This window comes from Hirundo rustica, chromosome 16 (genome assembly GCF_015227805.2).
Source record: "Hirundo rustica isolate bHirRus1 chromosome 16, bHirRus1.pri.v3, whole genome shotgun sequence".
NCBI classification, from domain to species: Eukaryota; Metazoa; Chordata; class Aves; order Passeriformes; family Hirundinidae; genus Hirundo; species Hirundo rustica.
Genome location: NC_053465.1, coordinates 3,288,314 through 3,304,914, shown reverse-complemented (window position 1 = coordinate 3,304,914; position 16,601 = coordinate 3,288,314).

Genomic DNA, 16,601 nt, shown 5'->3' with positions numbered 1-16,601 from the left:
TTAAATTAAGTCTTTGGTTTTTTTGTGAGCTCAGGTGTTCAGCTCACATCTGAGCCCAGGTTCTCTCCATGGAGAGCTGACTGGGTCTGGAAGAGGGAGAGGAAGGAAATGGAAGTGCAGGGGATTGACCCCACACTTTGCATTGCCCATTTTTTCACCGAGTCACACTCCCTGCAGCTCTGAGGACTCCCTGCAGGAGAGCAGCGGTTCAGATAAGGTGTTGTTGAAGAAGGAACACTATTTGCTTCTATCCTTTGGGTATTTACACTTAAAGGATTTATTGGAAACAGCATAGAAAACAACTAATCTCTACACCCTGAATAAAAAATCCTCACACTGCTTTCCTCTGTGAAACATGAAATGTGCCCCGGTCATCTGATTTTCCATCCAAAACCCTGACCTTGAGTTCTATTTTCTTAGGCAGGCTTACATTTAATTAAAAGGAAATTATCAGGTGTAAAAGTCCCTCTTAGATACGCTGCATCCAGTCCCAGGTTAGGCCTGCTCATGACTTCTCCGTGTACAATTTCCTCCAGGATTCCAACCTATCCCAGGACCCAGAGTGATGCAACAGCACTTTCAGCACAGCAGATAGGGTAATGCTGGCCTGACAAGTGAAATTAATTATTGCATTCCATTAATTTTGAGTCATGCGCCCAGCCCATGGAAGCTGGGAGAACCTTGTGCAAAACAAACTCACTACATTGTGCTCTGATGTTATTCTTGGCTGGAGTTTGAGGCAGCCTGCTGGGGTCCTCTGGAGCGGCTGAGCATCCGTAGAGCAGCTGCTGTCTTCAGAGAGAGGAATAGAGGCTCATTCTTCATCTGGGACTACAATAGGGACAGCAAGGGCCTCCCTGGGATCTTTAAATGCAGGCATGACTTGGGAGGGTGGTGATGTTGGCTCCTGACACTTTTGAGTGTTGAGCTCCAATTACACATTTACTTGCAATTGCTAAGTGACTGCTTTGAGCATTTCCTGTGCAAAGCTGAGCCCCTGGAGCATGCTGTAGGAATGGCTGTGGCAGGGAAGGGACTTTGATACTCCTGAGAACAATGTGACCTCCATAAAGGCCCCGTGACAACTGCATGAAATCCTCTGCACCGCAGCTCGGGGCTGGGACCCCGCAGTAGCATCCTCCCAGCCATAAAGAACGGCTCAGTGTGACTCAGAGCAGAAACACTGCCCATCCCAAATGCTGTATGAAAATTCTGAGCGTGAGTCAGCCCAGTCCCCTCTGGGGAATACAATTACTGTCAGCGAGTGCCTGCTAAGCACGGCCCTGCTCAGGGATTGCATCCAGGGGGTTTCTCCCATGGGAACGTGTGCTGGAGACACCTGGGCACGGTGCTGGGCTGGCACCGCGTCAGGCAGTCCGTGACTCACAGCAGTGTCTGCCTTGCCACACTGACTCCATCAAACCTGGAGTGCTGATGGGCAACTTCCAGCTTCAGGAGAATGGGATAAAGCAGCACTTCCCAGGCTCCTCCATAGGTTGACCTGGTCCATGATGAAAAGACAGTTGGACCCCTTAGCCCTCAGGCTAAGGCCTGAGGAGACAAAACTGGTGGACAAGCCTTTGGCACCGTCACAGCAGGGAGCAGACACCGTGTCCATAGCCTGCAGACCAGGGCAACATTCCCCATCCCAATCCCAGCTCTTTTCTCTTTTTTCCTGGCAGACTGAACTGGGCTGGGTCTCTGTATTAAATGACTTTTCTCACTTTGGTAAACAAAGTAAACCCTTTGCCCCGGCTGCACGCCAGCTTGTGCTCAGCAGTGCTCCGGGTCACTTCTGTACGTGCTGCTGGGCTGAGGAGGCACAAGCCTTGCCCCACTCAGAGAGCCTGGACCTGCCACCACGGCCTCCCCATGGCCACCCAGGAGCCTCCACACTCACTTCTTCCCTACCAACGTCAACAGAGTGCTTCCCACCCCACCTCTGCTCCTTATCATCCCTTTTCCATCTCTGTCTGACAGATAATGAAGTGTATAAGTGCTGTCTTGTCTCAGGTATCTGTCTGGGGCATCAAAAGACGTGCCCTGCAGTGAGCAGAGGTGTTGTGACCCAGTTCAGGCGCTGCTGTTTGCACGCACTGCTGCTGCCGCCGATGAGCTGCTGCTCTCAGGCTGCTCGTTTGGGGTGGGAAGAGAAGTGAGGAGGTAAAATTACCTGTGCAGGCAACCTGAAAAGCCTTTTGCTGAGCACATGGACAAAGTGAGGGTGTGTCAAGTGGAAGGCAGCAAGTCAGGAGAGAGAGCAGAGTGACAGAGCATCTCCTTGTGCCCCAGAGCAGCCTATTTGCATGTGCCCCTGTTCTGAGTTTTTGGGATGAGAGGAGGGGATGAGGAGGAGCTCCATCTCCCCAGCACAGCCTGGTATTGCCACCACTGTGCCTTCACTCCGGGGGCTCCTCAAGCCACGAAAAAGGAGGTGCTGACATAGGATGTGGGTGCTTTGGAAGGAATCCTATTGGCATTGGTTTTCAGTGGAGAATTTTCAGTTAGTAGAATAACCTTCAGGAGAAAAGCTCTCTTCTCAACTGAGTCCCACCTTTTCGAGAGCTCAAAGACCTTGAGTTGCACTTCTTCATTTTTCAGTATGAAAATGCTCTGCAAAAATATTCCTTGGAAATCACTGGGTTTTGTGACTTTGCTTTCATCAGCTTGTCCTTGGAGAAAGAAGAAAGAGAAGGACAATTACCAGAAAAAGAGCTTCCCTTCAGGAGAGCACAGGAGGTTCTTTTTGCTTTCAGCATCCCAGCAGTTCTGTTTGTAGAAGATGCTGTGTTTTCATGCTGGCTCTCACCCTGCTGCTCAGGAACAGCTGGAGAACCGTGGCAAAGACAATTCAGTGCACTCAGATGTCAGTCCCACACCAGCAGGATGCACAGCCAAGCGGACTCCTTCCTTTGCAGACAAACCTCTTGTTGTACCAGGGCAAATGTACCAAAGTCATCCTAAATTCTTGACTTTTCATCTGAGCATCTCAAAAGAAATTTCCCTTATGGATGAGTAAAATGGCACACAATGGCTCCCACTTCACAGCCAAGAATCTGAAGCTCAAGATGACGAATCCAAACCATGTGGAAGACTAAAGCCTGGCTATTCCCATTCCTGTGCTAACCATGATAGGAAATTCAAAGTTATAGTAGCTCACTAACAGCAGGGAGGAACTTAGTCCTCCAGGTGTGAAAATATGGGTAATAAATATTAATAGAGCAAAACTCTGAAAATAGCCAGGGAAAGCAAGTCAGAAACACTTTGCAGAATCTCACTGATTAAGGTGAAATCTCATTTAAAATTGTCAAAAGCAGCAGTTCTGCTTTTGTCATTTCTTTTTTGTCATGTCCAAATGTTTCAGTTTGGTAAGAAAAAGCAGCTTTGTTTTAACAGCCTCAGTTGGATTACTTCTGATTTACATTGCACATCAATCTTAGAATAGGTGGTTTGTCAGGGTTTTTTTTAGGAAGAATTGCAGTTTTCAATATGATGAGAAAAATGTCATTTTTGACCCAGGGCTTAGCAAGCTCTTGATTTGTCCAGGGAGGAGCCAGGACCACATCGGTAATTACAGCCCCACGACCATCATGGCTGGGGCTGGAGTGGGGTTTTTGCAGAATGTGCTGATAGATTTGGGAGACGTTTCCCCACATTCTGTGCAAACTGCTGCACAAAACAAACCCTGGGAACAGCTGTGATGGAGTGACTGCCTGTCCTTGGAGGACTCCATATAAATCTCTGCAGCCCCCATAACCACTGACCCAGATGGTGCCCAGCTCTAATTTAGGCCTTGGAAGCCTTCTTGGGGTGTACAGTGGGATGTCCCTTGATGGTTCCTGCAGCAAAACCCCAGCTCTGTCTTGCCAACCTCCCATGCTCAGCTGCCCGCTGGAGCCAGTAGGAATTTAGAATGCAGAGGTCTTTTAAGGTCAAGCCTTATATAGATTTTGATCCACCCTAGTCCCAGTTTTCAGGATGGAAGAGTCCAGCACTGATTCGCTGTCTGGACTGTTGAACACACAGGTACGAGACACCACTTTACCCCAGAAGATTAATAGATGCACCCACGGTGATTTGCTGCTGACTCTTTCATGGAATATAATCCCAGTACTCTAATGCAGCTGCAACTGATGGCAATAAACTTGATGTATTAGGAGCACAAACAATTTTGCAACAGCCCATGAAAAATCAGTTTTAGAATGACACAGATTTTACCAAAAGACTCATTCTTGTTAAATAACGCAGAGCTAAATGAGTGGTTATAAAGGCTCTGAAATGGATGGTGCATCCTGTTTAATTTTATAAAGGAAGACAATAATAAAGTACATTTTTAAACTTATCATCCTTGGTGCCAAATGCCATGTTCTATTCATTAGCAGGTAGTTCCTGGGATCGCTCACACAGGGCTGGGCATTTGATGCAGTTCTTTGACTGTAACAGACTGTCTCTCAGACTCCTTCCTTATGTGTAGCAAGCTTGAAACAGAGCTAATGAAGGCCAGATGGCTGCAGGCTCCTTCTCACACCCATAATATTGATGGGAACATTCTGGAGGGAGTGGATTCTGCCTGAGTCTTTTCCTTGTGCCTGACATGATGATAACCACATTGCAGACTCTGTACTGTTTCGTCCTAACTTGATTCAAATGTTTCCTGGATTTCCAGCAAATGAATGAAGTGCAGCTCAAAAGGAAATATATGCAGGCCTTATTAGAAAAGGTTGTACTCATCACGGATCAGCTAAATACTTCATTTCTGACAGCGGGAAATCCTTTTATAACGGAGTTTGTTTGGGATAGTTCATTATAAAAATGCATTAATCTCTGCCAGAATATATAGAAGCAGCCAAAGTACAAAATCTGGCCCCGCTCAAGTCCATGGGATTTGGCATAAACTGGCAGAACCACTGGGCAGAATGCTTTGTTCTGGATTAAGGTAGTACATGTCGTGTGCTAATGGAACCCACTGAAGTGTGCTCGCCAACCTGAGAAGGCCTTGCAGTTAGGTTCTCTCTGTACGCTAATTAAGAAGAATAATTAATGCCCAAATATAATTCTCTGGAATGCTGCAGATATCCCAGATATTTCACGATTGCACAGGATATTGCACAGGATTAGATACTGTCTCTGTTGGTAAATTCCTCGTGGTTAGTAATCTCATCTTTTATATTTCATTTTTAATAAGGAGCTGCCTTCATGCTGAAGCCAGCTCTGTTTAAAGCTGCAAGAAAAAAGTAATTAAATCTGACAGGACTCACTTTCATGACATATATTGCAGGCTATCTCATGACACACAGACCTGGCCATATTTTTGTTATAAGGAGTTGATTTATTTTCACCAAGTATCTCTTTTAGAATCAAAGTTTTCCTGAATTCTGTATTTCTTTGGCTAAACAAGCCCTGCTGCCTGTCTGTGGCTCGGTGCTCTGCAGTAGTGCTGGCTGCACACCCTGGCTATGTTGACATGTAATGGTTTGAACATTTGACATTTATATGTGGCTGGCATTCTTTTTGTTGCCTTGCAACCATCTGGTTCCAGAAGAAACTCATAAACTGATCCTGAATCATGCAACCACCAGACAGCAAACAGATAGAGCTGTAGGACTCTGACAGCACATTTATCACCCTCCTGTGATAGCTGACACAAACTGCACTGCAGTGTCTTCTCTGTTCTCCATCACACAGAGCGGCCAGGGCAGCACTTGAAAAAGAGGATTTGATTCTTCCCAGCAGTGGGAGTTTATGGTTCACCCTGCCTGTGGCCCATCCTGTGTGCAGGCTCTCTGTGTGCCCCCCAAATCTCTGCATGCACCAGCATGTGCCACGGGGTCCCTGTGTCTGACATATGGGAACAAACCAGCCCAAGCTGGAGGGAACCACTCCAAAGCCCAGATTTTGAATTGAATTTTTACAAACTCCAGAAATACCAGGGGGGAAGATTTCAAGTCAGAGCCTTTCATGCTTGTGCATGAAAAGAAAATTACAAATGTACAGCCCATGCTGATTCTGATGGTGTTGGCACAGCTGAGGACAGGGGACTGGCAGTGAAGTGCTGTCCTTTTCTGGCTCCATCACCCAGGCCAGCAGCAGCAGAGAACAAGCCAGCCCGCTCTAACAGAGAGAATTTTGTCCCAAATATTCTTGCCACAAAAGCTATATTCTTTATTGTCAAGTGTTTTTCCTCAGTAGATTAACTGATACAGGAATGAAAAGTTTCTAGGGCCAAAGTGCATTCTTTAAAATAGAGCAAGGGGAGTGCAGTCGCATTTTTTCTTGGCTGTGGTTTATTTAGGAGGACAGCAGTTCCCCTGTCATTTCATTTGATTGTCCTCTCCTTTTTACTTCCAGTTTCTAAATCTCTGACACTAGTCTCATGTCCATAAAGCAAAGAGATCACTTTTCTCAATAAATAGGAAAACTGAAAAATGCAGGAAGGCCAGGTTATTAAACCCAAAGAACTCTCACTCACACATTATGTAATACCAATTTAACAAAAATTTTGCTCTGTAATCAAATCCACATAACTCATTCTATAACTGGAACCATCTCTTTCCAAATTAAACAGCGCCTTTTTTTTTTTTAAATAATTGGATAATGTGAGGGTACTGCAGCAATTTGGGTTAAGATTGCATTATTGGAATCCATTTCTATTTTCAACTTCCATAGATGTGTACACAAACACACACTACACACTAATGCAAAAGAATGACTTTACTTTGCAAAATTCAGCAAATAATAGTAGCAGACACTGGAGGGCACCTACCTCAAATTCTCACCTATTTAAGTATGCCAGAAAGGAAAAGTCAGCACTTAGGGTGTGACGATGGCTTCCTTTTCAATTTCAATTCAAAGGGTCACTAAAAACATTTTCTTAAGTTCACACTGCTTTTCTCAATCTTTAGGATATGTGTGCGTATCAGAGATGGAACAAGACAGGGAGAATGAGTGTGCAGCTGGGAAACCAGGTACAGACCTGACCAAAGCCAGCCACGTCAGCACCAATGTTAGTATTTGCTCTGTTCATAATCTCTAACTTACAAAAAAACCCCAAATATGGGACATATAGATGCCGTTCCTGTGCCAGGGATCCTTATATGTCTATGGACAAGACAGCAAAGGCAAGGGAGGGAGGCACAGGCAGTTAAGGATGCAAAGCAGGAGCAGAACTTTGTTATCAAGACTGGTCTGAACTTGACAGAGGCAGGGATTCCCAGTGCCCTTAAATGGTATCGGGTCTTTAGGGAGGGCTTAAAATCTTATTCTTGAAAACTGCATCTCCGTAAGTGGTAGATAAAAAGAGAGGCTTTGTAAAGAAACAGAGAGCTGCATCCAAGTCCTTTGCACTATTTTCAAGAGCCCACAGAAATGTCTCTGCACTCCTTCAGGGCATCTGCCTCCTGCTCGGGCCAGCAGACAGAACAGATTTTGTGTTTTCCCTCTTCTACATTCTGCATTAAAGCAGTGCAGATCACACCACCACTTACTGGTGTTCAGATTGCAAAGGTGTGGAATAGTGATCTGTGTGAATGCCCAGTGGGTGCTGGACATGGAAACTCTCCCAAGCCCAAATCTTGTCTGATACACCCTGTCTCTCCATAAACCTGAGTTCATTGTGCTGAGCATAAATACACTTGAACAAACAGATAAAAGAGGTCAAACGGATTTTACAGAACGTATTTTTGCAGGAAAAGAAAGACTACTTCAACTGAAAGAAAGACTACTTCAACTCAATTCAAATTGAGTTATTTGAATTTTGTTTTAAACTTTTGACTGATTATTCAAATTCTAGTGCAGCAAAAAGTACACTTTGCTCTGTGCACATACATTGGAACAGAAACCTTATTAAAAAGCCTGTGAAGGTTTCCAATAATCAGGACCATTTGATAAACTAAGCTATCTTTACAGAAAAACAGGTTTGCTGTGTTAAGATTAAAAGTCCTGCACTGGTGTCTGGGATATTGTGCCGTAGTCATTGCTTGTGTTTCCACACAGCGCAAAGTGCTCTTTTTAGGCAGAGGAGTTGTGCCTGAATTGAGACTGGACTTTATATAAGTTTAAGAAAGAAAAGCACTGAGAAACAGAGTGGGCAAGTAAATTAGGACAATATCTGAGTGTCTGCTCCCACGTGAGTGTAGTTGCTGGTATCTATACTGCAGCTTTGCACACTAAAGCAACAGGACATTTGAGTCCGGCTTTTCCCAACACCAAACCAATGCCTGGATTCCTCTTACACCACAGCTAGGTGCTCCTGTCTTTTTACCTTTTTCTTCTCCAGATGATGTTGTACAGCTTGATTGTACAACTTCAGCTTTTCCATGTAACAGAGCACACAGCTGAACGCCCCCTCCACTGCCTCATGGGCCTCAGTTGTTTTCCCACTTAGGCTGCACTGAATATCCTGATACCAGGTGTATTTTTTTTTTCCTGGCCTCTCAAGTTTACTGAAAAGCACGAAGAAATGCTATTAAATTCCTCTCCACAGACAAATTCTTCTGAAAGGAAGAAGCTTTGTGAAATGAAGCTCCGGGAACTATTCACATGGCTACAGCTGTCCTAGGGCTGGTGTGTTGAAATATCTACAAGTGACACGACAGGTAACAACAACCAGGATAGAGGAGAATTACCCTGGCCCATTATCCTCTGATTGCTGAAACTCAGTTGCTCACTAGGAGGAAACCACAGAAATGGCCACGTTTTAGACTGCTGTGTATTGGAAACCTACACAAATGGGCACGTTGTGTAAGCTTTGCTCTGAGAGCCATTATTGTCATTGCCAATATGTCTTAGAAGCCGGGACAACCCTGGAATGATGGCAGATGATGATTTAAGGCATGACAGCCAGGGGCTCAGGAGGGAGCCTGCTTCTGAGAGCTGACGGCAAAAGCAACTTCAAAAACGCGCGGCAGGCTGCAATAACAGCGTGTCCCTAGGGCAGGCGGTGCAGGGAAGGAAAGGGAGGATGGCTGCGAGCCTCCTGCCCGGAGCGAGCCCCGGCACTGCGGCTCTGGCAGCGATGCCTATTGCTCAGTAACTCTTGGTCGCTGATGGATTTCAGTGATCCTCCTGGGAATTGCCGAGGGGTTTTCCAGCGGAGCCTGGCACCGGGATCTTTCAGCGGCAGCGCAGCGTGGCTGGCATTTAGAAGCACAAATGGTGTGAGAGGACTCCTTGCTGTTCGCCCCCATGACATGGCACAAACCCCGAGGTCCTTTTCCAAACAGGATGGAGCATTTCCAAGCTATTTAAATCTAGTGGAAAACCTCTCTGCCCTGAGCCTCCTGCTGCAAATGCCTCCCTGGAGGGTACGCAGGCAGCAAACCGCAACCGGAGGGGAGCACTGCGGGGTGAGGAGAGAAAAGTGAAACGTTTTGCAGGCTGTGGAGCAGGGAGGCTCTGCCCAAGCTGCCTGTGCTCGGGTGCCTGTCCCACGGGGCCGGTCCTGCAGCACCGCGCTCCAAGCTGGGCTCCGGGAGGAGCTGCGAGACGCGGCTGGCCCCCGGAGGGAATTGCCAAGCCCAGACCGCGCGGTCTCCGCGCCCGCCGAGGCAGGTGAGCGCGGAGGTGCCGCCGTGCCATGTGCCCATCAAACCACTCCTGTCACACCACCCCCGAGCCCCGCGTTCGGCGGAGGATCCTGTCCCCAGAGGATGGAGCCTGTGATACCTGAGCAGCACGGCAAGGAACAGCCTTGCCCCAGCTGCAGCCAGCTCAAAAGGAAAGTGGGATACCACTTGCCAACCGGGACATAACTCTTATATCTTTATGCCTCATCTCTTACACTTCATGCGAGAAGTTTTAAAAATATTTATGGAAAATTTGTGTTGATCCTTCCAACACAGCTATGTGACTGCTGAGGCCTTGCTATGGCCACATTATCTTTGGTATCAGAAGCATTTTGTTTTATTATTATCTCTGAGCAACTACTTGTCTTATCAGTTTTCCCTCCTGCATTTTTGTTAATTTTCCTACTTTTTTTTCCCTGGTTTTATACTGAAGGTGAAAAGCTGAATGTCTGTTTAATCTCCAGTACCAGAATAAAATACCTATCAATGCAAACAAAGGAGAATTAAGTTCCAGATATTTTTTCCTTGTAAAAGGCAAGACTGCAGTAACTTATAGAAAGGGGTTTTTTTCTGGATTTTTTTTTTTTTTTTTTTTTACCAGACAACACAAAAGTCACTCTTAGGCAATATTTAGGGAGATATTTCACTCAAGTTCTGACACTCTTGGAATGTTTTCAAAGGAGAAAATGAAGGAAAGTCCACTATTAACAGGCAGTTAGAGAAATTTTCAGATTACTTTCAGTTTCTTACTTATCTTGGCACTCCATTAAAATAATTGCACTTGCTGTAGTACCAGAGAGATTGATTAGACTAAAAACTTTATTGTTAGCCTGTATAACATTAAATTTAGCCCTTTTAACAGCTTTTGATTCAGAGGCACTAAGAATAAGAAATGGAAAGTAATGTTTCTGAAGAAGCTTCCACTTTAGTAGCTTTGGTTTAATCACTATAAAGAGGAGCTCTACTTTAATGTAGTTTTTTTAGGATTAGAAAACTTTTAATTATTGCTTGCAATTAAGCTTTCTAGCCTTGCATGAAGGAACACATTAAAGCTGAGATTTTAAAAGAGCCTAAGGAACATATTCATCATTAAAATTCAATGACACTGGCAGCTTAGCTCCCTGCATCCTTTGAACATTTCGGGGTTTCCTTTTAATAAAGTAACATCTGTGAAATTTAGAAAATAATATTAATTTTGACCCCTTATGGATTTTTAATGGATCTGTTAACCCAGTGCAAGGCGATCCTCTCCTCCTCCAAGGCCTTCCTGCACACTTCCTGGCAGCAGTTTGTAGTCCCAGTATTGTTTAATGAGAATATGATGTTTCTTCAAAGTAAGGAATCTTCAGGGCCATAAAGAGTGGATTAGCTAAACATTTGCTGAGGCAGAGAGCAGCTCTGGTGGTCATGGAGGGATGAGGGAATGGCTGCAGAACATCCCTGAAATGTCTGGTCCAGAACGTGGCCAAGGTGATGTCTGTGCATGTGTGCATGAGAGTGAGCCTGGAGGACCTGACATGTATTTTCACTAAAGTCATAACTGATAATGATAATTTTACACTCTAGAAAGTCACCCTGGTGCTCTGGCAGAGGCTCCCAAAAGCAAACCAGCACACTCTGCTGCTAACCTGAGACCAGTCCCTAAGTCTGTGCTCTGCCAGGCCCACCAAATATCCCAAGACAAAGATCCTGCACTGAAAGTGGCATTTATCTTTAATTCTTTCTCCTTCCTGAGTTTCCACTGGATTCCCATTACAGACAGAAAATTGGCAACTATTCAGATTAAACACCAGAGTGAATTTCCTTGGCTCCAAGGAAGACATTTCTGTGTCGAAAAGTAAATTATGTTGCTGTTTTTCCACCTGTTAATGTGCAGATTATATAATAGAGACATTTTTCAATTTATTTTTTTCTTCTTATGATTGCAATGACGTAGAAGATTTGACCTTCACAGCTTCTGCTTTGCTTCACAGAATAATGCCAATGCTTTTGTGAAAAAGATCAAAAAGTAGGATTTGAAACCATAAGGATTTTCCTTGCTGCTTACAGAGACGATTTTAGTGGTAAATCTTACAAAAACTTTAATCCAAAGCAATTTTTTTAGGTTTAGGTCTTTGGCAATGCAAGAGCTCAATCCTAAAATTTAGATGGTTGTGGGTAATGCTGTTGGAAATGCAGATGTGTGGGTCCCAATTTGCGTGTGTTTTGGGATGTCTTGATTTCAGGGTAGCCATGCTGTAACATCTTTTGAAACTCCCAACTTCCTGGGATGGTGTAGTCAGGACGTTTGATGAGCAGCCCCAAGACATAATGAAAGGGTGAGTACAAGTGGTGAGAGTCCCAGATCAGTGGCCTTGACTTGGAAGTTGGGCACAGGCTGAGCTCTAAGCAGCGATGACTTCACCCAAAGGATTCAAGCTCCACACACAGCAGCAGCAGGGATGTCACACAGGAGCCCACTAAAGCAGCTGGGCTTTACATCTTCTGATTGCTGCTGAATATGCAATGGCAATTTCTCTCTGCTTTTTAATCTCTCCTAAAACAAAGTCATAGTTCTTCCACAGTCACCTCGGAGACAGGGAGAGAAATATTTTCCTAACAATTACTGCAGTCAGCTTAGCTGGGCATTTTAAAGTAACAGACATTTAAAAATATACAATAACAGTAATCTTTAAAAATACTTTATTTTAGAAATATTATTTGGGGAAAAAAGTCCTTGCTCCCTTTATTCAGCAGGAAATGCCTCACAATTATCTTTGTTTTCTTACTGTTTGTGGGATGAATTGAAAATCAGCATTTTAGATAAATTTACCTAGCAGCAATTAACATTTAATTTCCTTTAAAAATATAGAAACAAGATTAAAATGCCCATTGGGGGTGATTTATTCTTGATTAAAGTTTAGAAGTGACTGAGAAAATTTGATGCTCAGTGCATTAATCAAAAAATAAGAGAATGAAAACTTATGTTTGATATTCCAGAAGCAAACTTGGAAGTGGACCGGACACCAGTTAAGTTTATTTTTATTATCAGGGAAATAAGTGTCTTGCAGGCTCACAGGAGTGACCACAGCCTGGTGAAACAGAAGAGCAGGTTTTTCACTGAGCCCAGTGATTTGGCACGCTCAGAAAGATAGGCTAATATTTGCACAGCCGGTATTTTCTATTTCCTCAGATGTTAAGGGACAGAAGGAATTCAAAAGTGATAACCTGTGACAACTAACACTGATCTGTATTAATATATTATTCATTACTATGATTATCTCACGGAGAGTGAGTGGATCTATGATTTAGACCTTCCCATCTCTACTGAAACCCAGAGGTGTGCAACTACTCTCTGTTTCTCCTTTGTAGGGACCTTGTCCAGCTCCCTGCATGAAGGGCTGGGACCGCTTTGTACACAGTGATTGTAGAGTGGACACATAAAGATGGAGAGAGAATCATGACATTTTTATGGTATTTTGACTCTTTGCAGAATGTCTGAATAATTTGGAATCTGGTCCATTAAAAATAATATTGCAGGTTTTTCAAAATGCATGTGCGGTTGAATAATCAGTTTATATGTCCAATTATTTGACTTGTGAGTAGATTGGGTAAAACTTGGCATATTTTGTCCACCATATGGTTGTACTAACTTGTTTGAAAGAAAAAATGACCCAAAAATCACATAAATAACTGTCCCATAGTTTTTCCTGTCTGCCTAATTTTGTCTATTTTCCCCACTAGCAACCAGAGATCCAATAAACTATTGAAGGCTAAAGGCTGATGTAAGTCCTTTTTTAGGGCAGTGATTTCAACAAGAGCGTATGAAGAGCTTTTTTTAAACCAGAGAAGAAGAGCAAACAGCTAAAAAAACAAAAAAAAAATGTAAAGTGCTTATGCAAAAATCTGTCATGGACATCTGGACCACCCTTGTCCAGCTCAGGAAATGTAACACCAGTCATGCTTCTAAGTGAAGAGAATCAATTGCACTTTCTGTTTGCAGAGGATCAAAGGTCCCCTGGCAGCTCTGCTCTCAGGCTGGGCAGTCACCCAGGGGCTGGGTGCAGGTCCCTGTCTCCCCCCTGTCCTGCAGAACATTCAGGGCATCACGAGGTGGTTCCGGCCCTGGTGGAGCAGTGACTCCTCAGCATCTCTGAAATCAGGCAGCTGTGCTCTGTGATGCTGCAGCGGTGATGCAGAAAAAGGGAGAGGCTGGTCTGAAAATCACAGATGTCACCTCTTTGTGTGAACACGACTCTCGAGCCCAACTCAAGATTATCATTGTCGCTGTAGCACACATGCAACTCACTGAGATCCTGAGGTATAAATCTTGCTTCTGTAAATGCAGAGTGTCTCTGCTTTATCCCTAAGATTTTGGGACACAGGTACAGAGCACAGATTTGCAACCATCTTATTTTTGGAATACCTAAACTGGTGGTGACGTGATAGACTGTATTGGCTCCAAAGGATTGGTATAACCAAACACAGTTTGATTTAAGATTAGATACTTTTGCAAAAACAAAGCTTTACAAAATATAGGAAGAGAGGGAAATTACCATATTTATAGTTCAAATACCAAAGAAATCTCTCTTCCCAACACTAATGGGTCTAGACATCTGTTTCTCATGCCTAAAATACAAATGCCATAACAGCAAACCAGTTCACAACTGCAGGAATTGAAGATGTCTAGAAATGAGAATAAAAATGACTGGTCTTCCACAGCAAGCAAAAAGCAGGAGGAAAAAAAAAACCTCTTGCAATTAGTAGTGGAAAATAAAATTAGGTTTTCAAAATTATTGCAGCCATATGTAAGATGGACTCCCTCACCACTGAAACCACGGGGAGAGCACAGTTTGGAGCTCTCTTTATACATGATCCCTAAATTGCTGGGAGCAATTGGGATGTTTTGGGTCCAAGCTATCCCATACAACCACATCAGAAAATACTAGAAAATATTTTCTCCACGTCTCCCCCTCACCATCCCCAGTCTTCATTCCCACAGCAAAAGGTTGGACATTCAGTGAAAAGCAGTCCCAATCCATCATCAGCTATCCAAGGTTACATCCATCTTCTCTCATGTCTTTTCTTTTATAATAATGAACTCTGCTCTCTGCTGACTTAATCCTCATGAGACCCATTGATTCACAGTTTCAAATGCAACATGGATAACATGAAAAGAATCATCTATAAAAAAATACAGATGGCCAAATTCACTGGCTAACCTGGACAATGTTCCTTTAAGTCTAAAGCCTCTGTTGTGCTAAATACCCAGCTGTTAACAATCTCTTCTAGAGGCTGTTGAACGCAGGAAGGACATGTTTTTAGCAATTAGAAAAATAATAGTACACTTACACATGGCAATATTTAGCAGAGTTTGTTTGGTTAATAGGTCAGCACTTTGGGACAGTTGGTGGTGGTTATGGGGCAGCAAGGAGGGTTTGTGCAATAAGACGTCCTGGCAAGGACGCTGAACCCCCAGGTACCCAAGGGGCACCCTCAGATGAACGCGTGCTATACAATCCAAAGCACTCAAAAGACATCCCTCATTCCACAGCTTCCTTGTATGTTTAAAAAAAGCTTTGAAAACATTTTTTGATAGGTTTGTACAGTGTTAGGGAAAATGCACATATATAAACCAGAAAAAATGCACAGAGTGGAACGATATTTTGGGCATATAAGGGTATTACGCATACAAGGCTTGAAACAAAGTTCATATCCTTAAATACTTTTTAGATAGAGCAAGAATTTAACAAATGATTAAGTGCTTTCCTTGTGCCTTGCAGGAATATGCCATGCAAGGGGCTGGCCTGAGGCGTGAGCAGGTGCATGGGTGTCTGCTGCAGCGATTTATGGTGCAGCCCCCACAGCAGCTTGAGTTTGACTGGTGGCCTTTGTAATTTATCTCTCCTGATATCATTATGTGCCTCGAGAACATTTATCTTCCTCAAAGTAAAGAGTAAATGATTGTTTCAACAAGGAGAAAACAAGCCTTGTAGCAACAGCCCTGGACTAGGAAGCACAGAAAGGCTTGGGTTTTTAACACACTCCAAAATCTGCTTTAACAACAGCTTATGGATACTACAGTCACTGAACAAAGACATGGTTGTTTTACCTTTCCTCACTGATGGCCCAAGTTCCCTCTTATTTTCTCTGTCTTTGCAGAATGGCAGAGGCCATGCTTGGAGCTGCTGGAGTCAGGTCTGCGCAGTTTTCTGCAACTGGCACGTTGAAATCTCACCCTGAAAATTGCATTACATAAAAGAATGTGAAAAAAGGGGCCACATCCAATCTAAATAATCCATCCATTGACCTTGGTGGTGGTTTCCAGTCTTTTTGGATTCATGGACCCCCATGGAGTCTCTGACAATAGACCTGCTTTTCTTGGTAATATATTTTGCAGAACCTTAGAATTAGTTCAGAGTTGCCACAAGGTCCATGGAAAACATACATAAAATCACACATCTAAGGTATTTATAAGACACTAGCACCTAAATTCCTACAATTCTAATGGGTGAGCATTAAAAAACCTTGAGGAGATTTTATTACTCGCCCAACAATCAGACTAGATGTATGGTTATGCTTCCTTGTTGTTTCTAAGCCACATGTTACACTAAAAAACCAGTTTCTGTACCTATAGTAGATTCTCCTCTAGCCAAAGAGAGAGCTACTAGTGATTTTGCAATTCATCAGAATAGAAGTAATTTCTTTCCAGATTTGTTATTCTTCCCCCTTCCTGGGTATGGGCAGAAACATAAAAGAACAGGACCTCCCACTCATGTGAAAAAACCCTAAATGCTAGAGAGAAGTAAAATGAGATTTTGCTAAGGAATCGGGGCTTTGGAGGTGTCAAGTGTTGGAATATGACTGTCCCAGCCCTCATGCCACTAGAAGGGTAAATGGAAATTAATGCTGGACTGCTGGGGTTGTGAAGGAAGCAGCATAACCACAGAATCAGCACCAGTTTTTTTGAATACAGGCCCAGTTTTTACTTTGGAACAAGAACTTGGACTCACATGAATTGTGTGAGGGCCTGGCCTTGGATAATCAATGGGTGCTCGG